The sequence below is a fragment of the Pinus tabuliformis genome, chromosome 6 (genome assembly GCF_031772625.1).
Source record: "Pinus tabuliformis cultivar Carrire ecotype Pingquan chromosome 6, CPIR1, whole genome shotgun sequence".
Lineage (NCBI taxonomy): Eukaryota > Viridiplantae > Streptophyta > Pinopsida > Pinales > Pinaceae > Pinus > Pinus tabuliformis.
In genome coordinates, this window is record NC_142292.1 from 1585039520 (window position 1) to 1585056452 (window position 16933).

Sequence of the window (16933 nt, forward strand, 5' to 3'; positions counted from 1 at the left end):
TGACGCTAACAACCCCAGCAGGGTAGTTCTCTGTGCTCAGTTACAGCTCTTTGTTATTCCATGCTCTCCTGTTTCTTCGCCAGGGAGCAAGGTGGAGCCTATCTCCCTGGGCTCCCTTGTTTTTCTGCTTCGCTTGCTTGCAAGCTTGATTGTACTATACTCTTCTTTTTCTTAATAGATTTAGTCTTTACTCAGAAAAAAAAAAAAAACTATATGAGATCACACAAATTTAAATGTACAATTTTAAAATGTAAAGTTGAAAACTATACATGTGTTTATAAAAATACAAATTTATGAAAAATTAATTATTTGTAACCATATGAGATCACACAAATTGCAATGTACAATTTTAAAATGTAAAGTTGAAAGCCATATATGTGTTTATAAAAAATACAAATTTATGCACATGAGATAACACAAGATAATTCAATTGTACAAATATTTTTGAAACTACTATTTATTAAATCTTCATAAATTTAAAATACAAAATACATCATATTAAGCACAATGTCATGTGTGTATAATCATATATACACAAACAACACATAACACAACACAACACATCACAAACACAATACAATACATTACATCACATCACATAATACAACACAACATAAATAAATATAAAAATTTAGTCTCTTAGTATATAAATTTAAATATTATTTTTATTAGATAACAAAATTTTAAATATGGAAGTTAATCTTGAATCAGAATTTCTAAATGTAGTATATTTTTATTAAAGAATTGTGAATGTGAAAAAATATAGGAATGTAATTTTATGAGTTCAAGTTTACTAAATCATACAAATTTATGAAGAATTAAGTATTTGTAACTATATGAAATCACACAAATTTAAATGTAAAATTTTAAAATGTAAAGTTGAAAACTATATATGTGTTTAGAAAAATACAAATTTATGAAGAATTAATTATTTGTAACTATATGAGATCATATTATTCCCTTTTCGATAGCCTAGAAAGGGGATAATATATTTGAAGTTTGGCATAAATGGTGGCACACAAATCAATCTTGGAAATTGAAAATCTGCCTCTTATTATTTGTTGGGGCATTTGGATTGCAAGAAAGAGAGTCATCTTTCAAGACAAAGAAACTTCGGTGGAATCAATTGACATTCAAAGTACCTCAATTTACTCAAATATACCGGAATCAAAGGAAGACTAGAAAGATTAAAGAAGAACAAATAAAGGAAGGAGTGCCTTGGGCTTACTTTGATGGAGCCTCTCAAAATAACAAAGCTCGAGTAGGTTTAATCATACATATTACCTAAAGACACTCTCTAAAAGCCTCTGTAGGACTAGGCAGTGGCTCTAAAAACTATGTTAAACTATCTGTTCTAAAGCTTCTCTTATGTTGGTTGATTCACAGGAACATCTTCACAATTCACATTTTTGGGGATTCATTAAATGTGATCAAATGGGCAAATGATCAAAGAAAATGTCAAAATTATATTTTCCATCCTTTATTAGAAGAAATACAGCGTTTAAAACTATCTTTTAACGCTTTCTCCATTCATCATATCTACATGGAACGCAAAAAAGACGCAGACAAGCTTTCTAAAGAAGGTTTACAACAATATCTCGAGAGCTAGAGAATAGAGGAGGAAAACAATGGAGGCATTCACCACTCGGACAAGCCTCCTTATGTATAGATTTTCTAGTCTTCTATGTTAGTAATGCACTTCTTTTTAGTCTTGGGTTGTTTTCCTCGATAGAGGAAACCCGGAAAAAGATGCCAGAAAATGTTTTTGTTATCAAAACTATAAAAGTGTTTTGACTCTTTTTTATAACACTGAGGAAGGGAGTTGTTTTCCTCACTAGAGAAGGCTCTGCTTGGGCTCAAAATGACCCAAAAACTCTCAATTATGAATAAAAAGTTCTTTTTTTCTTTGGAAAAAAAAAAAACTATATGACATCACGAAAATTTCAATGTACAATTTTAAAATGTAAAGTTGCAAACCATATATGTGTTTATAAAAAATACAAATTTATGCACATGAGATAACACAAGGTCACACAATTGTACAAATATTTTTGAAACTAATATTTATTAAATCTTCATCACTTCAAAATACAAAATACATCATATTAAGCACAATGTAGTGTGTGTATAATCATATATACACAAACAACACAACACATCACATAACACATTACAATATAATACAACACAACATAAATAAATATAAAAATTTAGTCTCTTATTTGTATAAATTTTAAATATTATTTTTTATTAGATAACAAAATTTTAAATATGGAAGTTAATCTTGAATCTATAGTTTATTTTTATGAAAGAATTGTGAATGTGAAAAAATATAGGAATGTAATTTTATGAGTTCAATTTTTCTAAATCATACAAATTTGTGAAGAATTAAGTATTTGTAACTATATGAAATCACACAAATTTAAATGTACAATTTTAAAATGTAAAGTTGAAAACTATATATATGTTTATAAAAATACACATTTATGAAGAATTAATTATTTGTAACTATATGAGATCACAGAAATTTCAATGTACAATTTTAAAATGTAAAGTTAAAAACTATATATGTTTTTATAAAAATACAAAGTTATGAAGAATTAAGTATTTGTAACTATATGAGATCACACAAATTTAGATGTACAATTTTAAAATGTAAAGTTGAAAACCATATGTGTTTATAAAATAAAAATTTATGAAAAAATAATTATTTGTAACTATATGAGATCATATAAATCTCAATGTACAATTTAAAAATGTAGAGCTGAAAACCATGTATGTGTTTATAAAAAATACAAATTTATACACATGAGATAACACAAGATAATACTATTGTACAAATATTTTTTAAACTAATATATATTAAATCTTCATAACTTTAAAATACAAAATACATCATATTAAGCACAATGTCATGTGTGTATAATCATATATACACAAACAACACAACACATCACATAACACATTACAATACAATACAACACATCACATAATACAACACAACATAAATAAATATAAAAATTTAGTCTCTTTGTATAAATTTTAAATATTATTTTTTATTAGATAACAAAATTTTAAATATGATAGTTAATCTTGAATCAGAATTTTTAAATGTAGTTTATTTTTATGAAAGAATTGTGAATGTGAAAAAATGTGAGAATGTAATTTTATAAGTTCAATTTTACTAAATCATACAAATTTATGAACGATGTATTCTTAACTTATGAGATCACAGTACAATTTTAAAAAAGTTGAAAACCATATATGTGCTTATAAAAAATACAAATTTATGCTGATGAGATAACATAAGATAATACAATTGTACAAATATTTATTAAATCTTCATAACTGTAAAATACAAAATACATCATATTAAGCACAATGTCCTCTGTATGATCATATATACACAAACAACACATAACACAACACAAGACAACATAAATAAATATAAAAATTTAGTCTCTTATTTGTATAAATTTTAAATATTATTTTTTATTAAATAACAAAATTTTAAATATGGAACTTAATCTTGATTCAGAATTTGAATGTGAAAAAATGTGAGAACTTAATTTTATGAGTTTATAAAAATACAATTTTACTAAATCATACAAATTTATGAAGAATTAAGTATTTGTAACTATATGAAATCACACAAATTTAAATGTGCAATTTTTAAATGTAAAGTTGAAAACTATATGTGTCTATAAAAATACAAATTTATGAAAAAATAATTATTTGTAACTATATGAGATCATACAAATTTCAATGTACAATTTTAAAATGTAAAATTGAAAACCAATATATGTGTTTATAAAAAATACAAATTTATGCATATGAGATAACACAAGATAATACAAGTATACAAATATTTTTGAAACTAATATTTATTAAATCTTCCTTACTTTAAAATACAAAATACATCTTATAAGCACAATGTCATGTGTGTATAATCATATATACACAAACAACACATAACACAACACAACAACACATCACATAACACATTACAATACAAACAACACATCACATAATACAACACAACATAAATAAATATAAAAATTTAGTCTCTTACTTGTATAACTTTTTAATATTATTTTTTATTAGATAACAAAATTTTAAATATAGATGTTAATCTTGAATCAGAATTTTTAAATGTAGTTTATTTTTATGAAAGAATTGTGAATGTGAAAAAATGTGAAATTGTAAAAAAAAAAAATCATATAGGCATATCAAGTGAAAAGAATTGTGCAATATAATTTTGAGTTCATTTCTACTAAATTATTTGTTTTCTTATATAGAGGTATCCAGTGACAGAATTGTAACTGTGAAACAAAATTAGAAATAATATAATTTTATGAGTTCAGTTTTTATTAAATCATTTGAAGTTATTATATGTGAATGTGAAAAAAATGTGAGTATGCTCAATAAAATTTTAAAACATTAAATTTGAATTTTTTTTCCCTTCTAAAAATATTAATTAATTAAAAACTATAAACAAAAAAATCATAAAAAACATATTTTATTTAACAAAAAAAATATAAATTATAAATAAAACAAAAAATTGAAAAAAACACTCCCAGAAAGAAAGACTCCTCCAAGATAGCTTTGGCCATGCTATCTTTGAAGGTTGTGAGAAGGGTCTAGCCCCTCTCAAAAAAAAAAATCTGATTATGTATTAAAGTATAGTTTGTGAGAGTACATCAAAAATCATAATACAATTTATGGTTACATCTAATATGTGAGTTTGAGCCTTTGTGAAGCACTTCCCATCTTGCTGCTGTGCAAGCTCTTCTTGTATTGATCTCTGTTTCATACCATCAAAAAATTAAAGTTTTAATAATGCTCCTATTTTAAAATAATAAATAACAAAAACAATAAAAAATAGTTTTCAGTCCCATTTAAAATAGGAGGGACAAAAAATCTCACAAAATTGGGAGAAATAAGTCACAACACTCTGCATCTGTTTAACAAACTTGAAAAAACTTGAAAAAAAAAACAATTAGTTGAATATTTTTCAACATCTATTTCAAAATAAATAAATATTATAAATAATAAAAATTAATCTATTATAAATTTTATAATAATCTCACATGAAATTCCAAAGACAATTCCATCCTCTTCTATCACTTTTGGTCAAAAGCCCTCTCCCCATCCACTTGTTTAACACCTGTTTAATCAGAAGATGGGAAAACAAATTTTTGATTACATATTTACTTGAAAAAAAAAATAATAATAAAAACAAAAAACAATAATTAACTACCATTTCCAGTCAAATAACTATTATATATAATAAAAATTAATTCATTGTAAATTCCACGTATGAAGTAAATAGTCCTAAATTATGAAATATCTACATTATATTGTCTAGGGTACCCTAAGGTAAACTAACTAGAAAACCTAAGCAACCCATCCCATCTCTTCTTCTTAAAGCATTTCAAGTTTCAAAAAAGACCTGTAAATGTTGTAAACGTTATTATCATTTTATTTTGTATCGAGGTACTGAAAGTGCTATCAAATGAAAATCCTTGCCTAATGATATTACTATCTTAAGAAATCATGACCAGAATTCCTGTCTATGGGAAAATCCAATTTGCTGCAATTCGCTGAGAGCTTCTTAATGAAGACCGAAACGAATCCCGTCGACATCAACGATGGAAGCCACCGCCTAAAACCCTATTCGGGGGTTAATGTGGCTATAAAATGCAATAAAAATGGCCATTTAAGCGGTTTACACGCGAAGAGCAACTGGGTATATATATCGGATTTGGATAGGCATAACAAAAAGTATTCCAGACTCTCCGATGGGAGGTCATCGCTCTCACAGAAGTCACTCAGGGAAGTAACTCTTCGCTCTCACAGAAGTCACTCAGGGAAGTAACTCTTCGAATCATTAGGGTAGTAACACAAACTGATGGGGCAGTGATCGAGGCCCCACATCGCAAGACATACTGAAATCAGTCTCTTTTTAATTAATAGCGATGTACATCCATTCAATTGACAACAATTGAATAGCGATGTACATCTGGTACAACAATTGACCTGCTTTTATTTGATCAGGGTCCAATACTGTTTAAACTAACTGATACCGGTCATGAAGGATTTCAACATCTGTGATGTGTTTCAATCGCTTTCCTCCATGACCATCCCACAAGCTATCAATGCCCAGAGGAGTTGCTTTACGCATGATGAATTCGCTTACGTGAAGAGCAACTACATTCAAATATATACTCGTTGATTTATACAGGATGAATACAGTGAATATGCATCAGAAGATATGTGCAATTTCCCAACCACATTCAAAGATATACTCATTGTTCATTTATACAGGATGAATATAGTGAATATGCAGATATACTCATTGTTGATTTATATAGGAAGAATATAGTGAATATGCCTCAGAAGACGTGCAATTTTTACAATGAAGAACAGTAGAAGTATATTTTTGGGTCCCTGGAACAGTAGAATGTTCGCCTTACATGTATCTTTAAGTTATAGGTGACAGAGAAAGGGCAGTAAAAGAATTACTTGACATGGACATATATCATATAGTGCCTAGTAAAAGCCCATTTCTCTGTCACCCAGGGCTGGTTCTGCTTCATCACTCTCACAGAAGTCACTCAGTGAAGTAACTCTTTACCTATGGTACAACAATTGACCTATTTTCATTTGATCAGAATGATGGGTCTCAATTGCTATCAAAGTCCAAAGGAGTTGATTATGCATGATGAATTTGCTTATATGAAAAGCAAGCATATTCAAATATATGCTCATTGTTGATTTATATAGGATGAATACAGTGAATATGCATCGGAAGACATGTGCAATTGGTATTACCAACCACATTCAAAGATACTCGTTGATTTATACAGGATGAATAAAGTGAATATGCAGAGGACATGTGCTATTTACCATTAAGAACAGTAGAAATATATTTTTGGGTCCCTGGAACAGTAGAATGTTCACTCTACATGCATCTCAAGTTAAAGATGACAGAGAAGAGCAGTAAAAGAATTATTAGACATGCATCATATAGTGCCTAGTAAAATCTCCCATTAAGTGTGATAGCTCAGTTTGGAGAGCATCAGACTGAAGATCTGAATAATCAAAGGAATTACTATGACCAAAAAAAAGCCCATTCTACACGGCAAACTCTAACACTCAAGCGGGCATTAACAGTAGGTGAAGCTAAATGACTTCATTAGTAACTCAAGTTTATCTACAATTGATTCTCTCTGTGGATTTCCACTTATCCCAACATCATTGTGGCAAAGGACACAAGATATTTAGAAGGAAAAACTGTTAGTTTTGCTTCCTATTAAATTGTGATGAAATTCCCTGAAGCCTGACAATTTTCTGTCATCCAGGGCTGGTTCGGTTTCACTCTTTATTTCCTGAATTTTACTCCTTACTTGACTGGCCAACTCCCAAGAATGTGACTCACTTGAGAGAACTTAATAGAATATGCAATTTATATAGGAAGTTTGTCAAGGGTTTTGGAAGCATAATAGCACACCTCACTGACCAATAAGGATCTCAATTAATGGATGGCCGCTGCAAAGGGGCTACCGTTTTATCAGTGCAAACTGTAACACTCAACCAAGCAAATCTTTCAAATACTTGTAACAAAAGGTGAAAACGAATGACTTCATTAGTAACTTAAGTTCGTCTAGAATTGATTCTCTTAAGTGGGCAAGAGACCCAAGATCCTTAGAAAAGAAAACCATTAGCTTTGCTTCCTATCAAATTATGATTAAGGAACCCGAAGCCTGACAATTTTCTCAACCATCCAGAGTGGGCTCTGTTTCACTCCTTATTTCTTGAATTTCACGCCTTCCTTGACTGGCCAACTTCCAAGAATGTGACTCAGTTGAGAGAACTTTACAGAATATGCAATTTATATAGCATTGAGATTTTTGGCTACACCCACCGAGATGAGACTGTTGATTTGACGCGGGTCTTTAATCCAGATGGAGACAAAGCTGTTCGCATGTATAAGAACTCCAATCCGGTCGGTGGAGTACCCCTGCCCTTGCTACTTTTTATGAATGCAGGAGTTGATGAACTTTCTTTACCGTTACGGTTAGTATGTGGCCAAGAAGAAAGAGGGACTATATATATAGAAGACATAGTACATATCATGTGTGTTACTTAATTCTATCTCTGTCTAGTTCATAGCTCTCAGTTTCATCTAGGTTTTAGCACTCAAATTTGAATTACAGTTTAGTGAGGTTCACAGTTACAGATTTCTTCTCCAGATCTAGTTCACAGCTCTCAGTTTCATCTAGGTTTTAGCAATCAAATTTGAATTACAGTTCATTGAGGTTCACAGTTATAGATTTCTTCTCCAAATCTGGTTTATTTCGTTAAGGCTAGTATGTGTCCAAGAGAGGCTATATATATAGAAGACATAGTACATATGATGTTATGTTACTTAATTCTATCTCTGTCTAGTTCACAGCTCTCAGTTTTTTCATCTAGGTTTTAGTACTCAAATTTGAATTACAGTTCATCGAGGTTACAGATTTCTTCTCCAGATCTAGCTCATGTAAGGCGAAATTATTGAAGTAATAGAAAGTGGCAAGTTAGGTCTTCATTTTCAGCGAATGTGTTTTGGCTTCAAAGTTCTGAATATACTTGACATCTTGTGTTAATGTGGTCTAAGTTTTAACCAATGTCCATTTAATTGGAATAATTGTCCTGCCTTTAAAATTTCATTTTTGTGGATGCCAAAATGGTCAAGGGTTTTGGAAGCATCAAGGCAACATCTTCACTGATTTTACCAGTAAGGATCAACTTAAATGGTTGGACCCTTCAAAGGGGCTACCTTCTTATCTATGCAAACTGCAACACTCAAGCAGGCATCTATCAAATACTTGTAACAGAAAGTGAAACTGAATGACTTCATTAGTAACTTAAGTTCGTCTACAATGGATTCTCTCAGTATCTTTCCATTTATCCCAACATTATTGTGGCAAAGGACACACGATACTTGTGAAAAATAGCTAGTTATGCTTCCTATCAAATTGTGATCAAGGAATCTGAAGCCTGACAATTTTCTCAATCATCCAGGGCTTGCTCTGATTCACTCTTTATTTCCAAGAATGTGACTCAGTTGAGAGAACTTAATAGAATATGCAATCTATATAGGAAGTTTGTCAAGGGTTTTAGAAGCATCATGGCCCACCTCACTCATCTTACCAATAAGGATAGATTTAAATGTATGCAGGCTGCAAATCGGCTACCTTCTTATCTATGCAAACTATAACACTCAAGCAGTCATCTATCAAATACTTGTAACAGAAAATGAAACTGAATGACTTCATTAGTAACTTAGGTTTGTCTACAATTGATTTTCTCAGTATGTTTCCACTCAACACAACATTATTGTGGCAAAGGACACAAGATACTTCAAATGAAAAACCTGTTAGTTTTGCTTCCTATAAAATTGTGACCAATGAATCTGAAGCCTAACAATTTTTTCAATCATCCAGGGCTGGCTTTGTTTCACTCTTTATTTCTTAAATTTCACTCCTTAACCCTTGACTAGCCAACTCCCAGGAATGTGACTAGGTTGGGAGAACTTGACACAATATGCAATTTATATAGGGAGTCTGTCAAGGGTTTTGGAAGCATCATGGGCACACCTAACCAATCTTACCAATAAGGATCGATTCAAATAGATGGGGGCTGCAGAAGGTCTCCCTTCTTATCTATGTAAACTATAACACTCATTCAAGCATCTATCAAATACGCGTAACAGAAAACAAAACTGAATGACTTCATTAGTAACTTAAGTTTGTGTACAATTGATTTTCTCAGTATATTTCCACTTAACACAACATTATTGTGGCAAAGCACACAAGATACTTGAAATGAAAAACAGTTAGTTTTGCTTCCTATAAAATTGTGACCAATGAATCTGAAGCCTAACAATTTTTTCAATCATCCAGCACTGGCTTTGTTTCACTCTTTATTTCTTAAATTTCACTCCTTAATCCTTGACTAGCCAACTCCCAGGAATGTGACTCGGTTGAGAGAAATTAACGATTTATGTAGGGAGTCTTGTCAAGGGTTTTGGAAGCATCATGGCACACCTAACCAATGTTACCAATAACGATGGATTCAAATGGGTGGAGGCTGCAGAAGGGGTCCCTTCTTATCTATGCAAACTGTAACACTCAAGCTGGCATCTGTTAAATGCTTGTACACAAGGTGAAGCTATATAACTTCATTGCTAACTTATTTTTTTCTAAATTAATTCTCAGTATATATCCATTTATCCCAACATTATTGTGGCAAAAAACACAAAATATTTAGAATGAAAATCGTTTAGTTTTGCTTCCTATCAAATGGTGATCAAAGAAGCTTTGGCCTGACAATTTTCTCAATCAACAAGGGTTGGCTCTGTTTCACTCTTTATTTTTTGAATTTCACTCTTTGTTTCTTGAGTGGCCAACTCCCAAGAATGTGGCTCAGTTGAGAGAACTTGATAGAATATGCCATTTATATAAGAAGTTCTGTCAAGGGCTTTGGAAGCATCATGACAAACCTCACTGATCTTACCAATAAGGATCAATTTAAATGGATGGAGACTGTAGAGGGGGACTACTGACACATGAAAAAGGCCCAGCCCTCTATTTGCACCTCCAAATTTCTCAGACTTGTTAAGTGAAATATGATGCTTTGAGCACTGACATGAACACTATGGTCATGCAAATCAGCGGAGTCGCAGTTGTTATACATCTATGATAAGGAAATGTTGACCCTTATGCATGTTATAGAAAAATTCAAGCCATATTTATGGGGACAACGCCTCAAAATCCAAATGGAGCATGAAACTCTGGAGTATGCATTTTCCTAGTGGAATTTTGGTGAAGTTGGAAAGTAAACTACAAGGTTTTTACTTTGAAATTCAATATAAGTGCATAAATAATGCTTCAGCTGATTTCTTAGCTATGTTATCTGAGCTATGTGCCATATCTAAAGTAGAACTGGGATGCAGAAAAAATTATTAGCTGAATATGCAAAAGATGAGAGGGCTGTTTATTTGCTGCAAAACTAGAAAAAGAACCAACAATAGGGCAATGGGTAAACATTTTCCGGCAATCTGATTTTTTAATAAGAATTGCACATATATAGTACAGAAATCTATATTTTTAAGAAGGCAGTGAATTGGATCTATTATGGGTTAATAGCGATGTGTCAACCCACCATTCCTAATTATTTGGTGCATGGTAGGTGATCATCGCAATAAAAATCTTCTCACCATTGGCATCCAACTAACAAGAATGCCAGGTTCATCTGAATGTGCCTGCTGCTCTTGCACCCTTTCCTCCCCATCCAGAATACCCCTCTTGATCGTAGCTTCATAGGTTGATCAATTTCATTGACATTCTACTTTCTACACTTATTTCTCTTAGTTGAAGGGAGAACCCCAACAGAAGGGACAAAAAGTAGAAAACTAACCCCAACAGCTTGGTTTGATGGCTCATAATACTAACTCACCATACCTCATAAGATAGGCTAAAGGAAAAAAAGGTTCAAAAGGGTGAGTTACAACGAATTACTGGGTTGCATCATCCACCTAAATCCATGCTCATTTCTGGCTCGATGTTTCATCTACCTTACTGGTCAACTTTTGACACCTTTAAGATCCCTTACTGATTCATTCATGAAGTAGCCTTAAAGATACATTTTAGATCAATTAAATTTCTACCTTACTCATTGGTTTCTAACACCTTTAAGGTCCCTTACTGGCTCATTCCTGAAGCAAGTTTAAGGATACATTTTAAAACAATTAAAAAGAGTTAAAAGACTAACGGAATCTAACTGAATGCACCCTATATACATTAGGGTCCTATATTATAACTGTGAACACATTGAAGGGACCCTTTGTCTTATACCTACATACATATGTTATGAACTTATATGTTAAAGGCTCCTATGTTACTTTATGGTCACAAAATATTAAAGAGTGGAATTAAAATGTTCAAAGAGTGCAAGCCTTTTTACATTCTCTTTGTCCACTTTAGCAAGAGATGGACTAAGAGGTATCTACCATGGTTGGATATTATAGGAGGAGGGAAAAATACTATATAGGTAGATTCTTTTTGGTAAACTCTTTCATGCACTAAGCTTTTACCTTTTAGGAGGGTTATGTCCTTAAGTTATCCATTTCTCAGAAAACTCATTAATGGATAACCATGCACTTCCTTGTGGTTAAACCCTCACATTGCTTTATGCAAAAATAGATAGATGGAATTTGTTATGGGTATAAAATATATGAATGGAATTGGATAATTAAAAATGAACTGGTAAATTTTATAACATTGTTGAATGGAGAGAAATGGATTGTTGTTGGGAGTTTTTTGATGTTACAAAATATTTTCTTATGTTTGGGAGATAAGTTAATTGCTTTGGCTCAACTGTTTCTGTCCCTAAAGGAAGATTATCAATCGATACAAGATACTCCATTCTTACTCTCTAATTTTAGCAGTCACTAACATAAATAAACACACTAGAAACACACGGAGTTAGTTCGGTCCATGTAAGATCAATATGCAAAGGAATGCAATGCTTAAAGACTAGGGTAGTACTCTCTTAAATTGAAAAATATAAAAGACATTTTTATGGGCCCTGGCAACAAAAATGTTCGCAGTATACTTAATATGAAGGAAAATGTAGGAACTATATTTCTTTTTTCAAACCATAACATAGGTATTGATTTTGGACAAAGATAGGTGAATCTGCTTCGAGTTAATGTTCTATAGAATAAAAGGAATGAGCCTACCCTGAACTACTCATTAGAAAAAATCACATACTTAGTATTTGCTTAGAGTAAGACTAAACAGAGGTGCTAACCCCTGCTAAGTATTTGAACCTTGTTTCCTTAGCTAGGTTAGGTCACCCCTAGCACACCTATTGTTAGTTCATCCCATGCTACTTGCTTACACTTAGATAGGGAAGGACGAAACCATAATCTTCTAAATAGGTCCTCATTCAAAGTGTTTGCTTACATAATGGGGTCTTGCTAAATCCAAATATCTTCATACAAGTCTTGCTTCAATGTGTTTTTGCATAGGTGGTGTGTTTCCATCTAATGCAAGTGTGACCTGGCAGGTCTCATTCCATCCATCTTAGATGGCTTACGAGCACTGTTTCTCCCAGACTAGTAAGTCTATCCATGATCCCTAAAGCCACTTTGTTCAAGCTGGTTAAGAAAAATAACGAATGGAGATTGATGAATATGATTGTTGCGAGTCATTGATTGGTTAATAATCTCACCCCAAATGTGTGTTACTTTATAAGTTCAAGATAGCATGGATTGTGGGTTGCTCAGCTAAATAGGGAACCTCCAATGACCAAATTCTATATGCAAAATGTCCGAGATAAAAGAATTATAATACAACTGGAATAAAATTTAACTCAAGTATTGAACTTCTACAAACAGTAACTAAAAAGAAAATTCTGGAAACCCAAAATTTTCTTTAAGTTTCAGCATTAGAAGGTTTATCCTAGCACAAATTGACTGTTACAGGTCACTGAAAGGTTAATGATCTCACCTCATAATATGTTAGTTTATAAGCTAAACATGGCGGACTGTGGGTCACTAGCCTAAATAAAAAACGTCCAATAACCAAAATCTGTTTGCAACATGCAGTGAGAAAAATTATAATAAAATTAAAATAAATTTTTACCCACATATTAAACATTTGCAAACAGTTCTTAAAAGAAAATTTCTAGAAACCCCAAATTCTTCTTCAAATTTAAGCATCAGAGGGTCTTATGATGGCACTATTCAACATCAATATATTGAACTTTGACAAACAATACTCAAGAATAAAACCCTATAACAACCAGTACAAAAAAACATTCAATGACCAAAATCTATTTGCAACATGCGAGGAAAATAATTATAATATAATGGAAATTAAATTTTACTCACATATTAAACATATGTGAACAATTCCTAAAAGGAAAATGCTAGAAATCCCAAATTCTTCTTCAGATTTAAGCATCAGAGGGTTTTATGCAGGCACTACTGAGTATCAATATATTGAAATTTGATAAACAATACTCCAGAATAAAACCCTATGATAACCATTACAAAAAATAAAATCTAAAGACACTGAATAACCCAAAAAAATATCAAAGACTACGAAATTTTTCCACACCAGTATGTATCTAAACAGTAAACTGAATAATTACATCTTCCCCTCGTTAAAAATTATTTAGATATTGACAGAAACCAAAAGTTAATGCTCACCTTCAATCTAAAAATACACAGCATGTGTGTTTTCCACCACTATTAACTCGTGCTCTAATTCTCCCTTCCTGGTATAGTTTTTCCATACTCTGCACTTGAAGAGGAAACACCACAAGTTAACCCAAAAAAAACAGGATAAAATGTTCTACAAAGTAATCTATCCATAAGCTACATTGTGATTTAAAAATTCAAATAATGAACTATTACCTGAAAGAAGAACCCTTACATGCATAGTGTGTTTGTATCTAAACCCTAAGATTGCTAAGTAAGCCTACCCTACCCTCATTAACAATTAAACCCTAAGCTTGCTAAGTAAGCCTACCCTACCCTCATTAACAATTAATTAGATATGAGAGAACCAAAAGTTAATGCCCACCTGCAATCTAAAAAATACACAGCATCTGGTGGTGGAGGTATATTTCTTCCTTCTTGATCATATAATTCTTCCTTCCTCTGTACTTAAAGGAAACAGGACAAGTTAATCCAAAGAAAAAGACAACAAGATAAAATGTCCTACAAACAGTTTCTAAAAGAAAAATTCTAGAAACCCCAAATTCTTCCTTAGATTCAAGGATCTGAGGATTTTATGCTGCACTACTCAACATCAATATATTGAACTTTGACAAACAATACTCAATAATGAAACCCTATAATAACCAATACAAAAAATAAAATCCAAAGACATTGAATAACCCAAAAAGAAAACATGAAAGATTATGAAAAATTTCCCAACCCTTGCATGCATGCATAGTGTGTATGTACCTAAACCCTAATCGTATTAAATACACCTAACTTTCCTCATTAAAATTTAATAAGAAATTAATTAGATATTAATTAGATAGGAGAGAAACCAAAAGTTAATGCTCACCTGCAATCTAGAATTTACACAGCATCTGTGTTTTTCCACCACTATTAACTGGTGGTATAATTCTTCCTTCCTGGTAGTATAGTTCTTCCTTCCTCTGCACTTGAAAAAGGGAACATGACAATTAACCCAAAGAAAAAAAACAAAATAAAATGTTCTACAAAATACTCATATATATTCAGTAGACAATGCAATACATAGTGATTTAAAAATTCAGATAATAACCTATTACCATCAAAATTTTAAAATAACAAATAAAATAATATATACCTTCTCAATTTTCACCATTAAATCAGTCATCCCATCTTATATTTTTGGCTTCTTGGCAGCCTCACTCTCCCAATCAACCCTCTTAACCCCCAGCCAACCAGTATTCACCTCTCAAGCCAGAAAGCAGAACCAAATAAGCAGCAAACAACCAAATAAACACCAAACAACCAAATCGAGAATAACATACCATTTTCAAAACAAAAACAAAATAAATAAATAAAAAACTAAAATGCACAGACAAAATTCAAAGTATAAACAAATAAGCATGGCCATGCTCAAAAAGAAAGGAAAATACAGTATTAAAATCCAAATTCTCAAACACAAAATTCTACTCTACTACCTGATTTCTTCAACCTTTCTCCAACAAACCCAAATATAATTTCTTCAACCCTTCTCCAACAAACCCAAAATATGTTCTACTCTATCTACTACCTAATTTCTTCAGCCCTTCTCCACTCTCCTTCTCCACTTAGCAGCCAGTCGAAACGCAGATACTCTACACCATCTCCCAGCCATGAAACGTAGCTTGCCCACCAACTCCCCGCCATGAAAGCCGATACTGGCCACTCTTCTTCCTATGTCTGTCGGCCAAATCTTGCAAGTGCAATTTCCCTTTCTTTTGCCGTCTAAATGTAATATCGGATTTGAAATGCATTCGAGCTTTTGATTCTTTCAAATCCGCCAAATGCGCACAGAGCCCAATGTAGCCGCAGAGATTATTAACCGCTCCGCACAGAGCCCAATGTAGCCGTAGCGTATTAAATTTTGAAATCGGAATACAAGCTAATATGATCGAGTAAATGACGTGGAATATGATCAAGTACGTTACGAGTTGCTTCCTGCATCGAATTGTATGCGAGCAAGTGACGTGGATTTGGAAAGACAGTTTTATTTGGATTTGAAAGTGACGTGGATTTGAAAGACAGTTAAAAAATGACGTTACCTCTTTAAAATAAATAAATGACCCGTTACTTATTTTAAAAAAATTCGCTTATAACACATTTTTATTATGAGAAACCGTAACGATGAATCACTAATTAAAATACATATTTTTTATAATTTTATTAAAAATGTGATATCAATTTTAAAAGAAAAAATAGTTAAAATATTATATTTTATAATATTAATTAAAAAAATATTATGTTATTATCCTAATAAAATATATTATAGATATAAATAAATTATATTGATATGAAAATATATTATAGATATAAATAAATTATAATTTAAGATGAGAGGATTATTTTAAAATAGAGGATTGAGGAAGAAAAATTGTATAAAAAATTATTACTGATTAAAACTTCTATGCACATGCATGCTCCTAAATATATGTGCATTTTTAAGTATCTACATACTTGTAAGTTTGTGTGCTCATTTGTAGTTTATTTGGAAAATGGCTCACAGCCAATTCCATTTTACGATGCCCTTGTCCAACAAACATTATAGGATAAAAATGCCCCAACAGTCAATAGGTTAAGGACAATCCTCGGTTGTAAATTTTGATACCTAAAAACACAACCAAGTGGAAACAA

At 31.6% G+C, this 16933-nt stretch overlaps 1 long non-coding RNA gene across 5 annotated transcripts; it reads right to left on the reverse strand.

Moving 5' to 3' along the window:
* Positions 1 to 4506: 4506 nt before the first annotated feature.
* Positions 4507 to 15980, reverse strand: LOC149264865 (uncharacterized). Of its 5 annotated transcripts, none has more exons than XR_016250281.1 (6): positions 15402 to 15980; positions 15135 to 15233; positions 14643 to 14719; positions 14267 to 14355; positions 5091 to 5167; positions 4507 to 4804 (listed from the first exon to the last, which is right to left on the reverse strand). It is a non-coding gene; the product is annotated as an uncharacterized LOC149264865 (long non-coding RNA). The 5 variants fall into 5 exon arrangements; XR_016250280.1 differs by lacking the exon at positions 4507 to 4804 and adding an exon at positions 4943 to 4972; XR_016250289.1 differs by lacking the exon at positions 4507 to 4804 and adding an exon at positions 4943 to 4972 and having other exon boundaries at positions 14267 to 14360.
* Between the last annotated feature and the right edge of the window lie 953 nt (positions 15981 to 16933).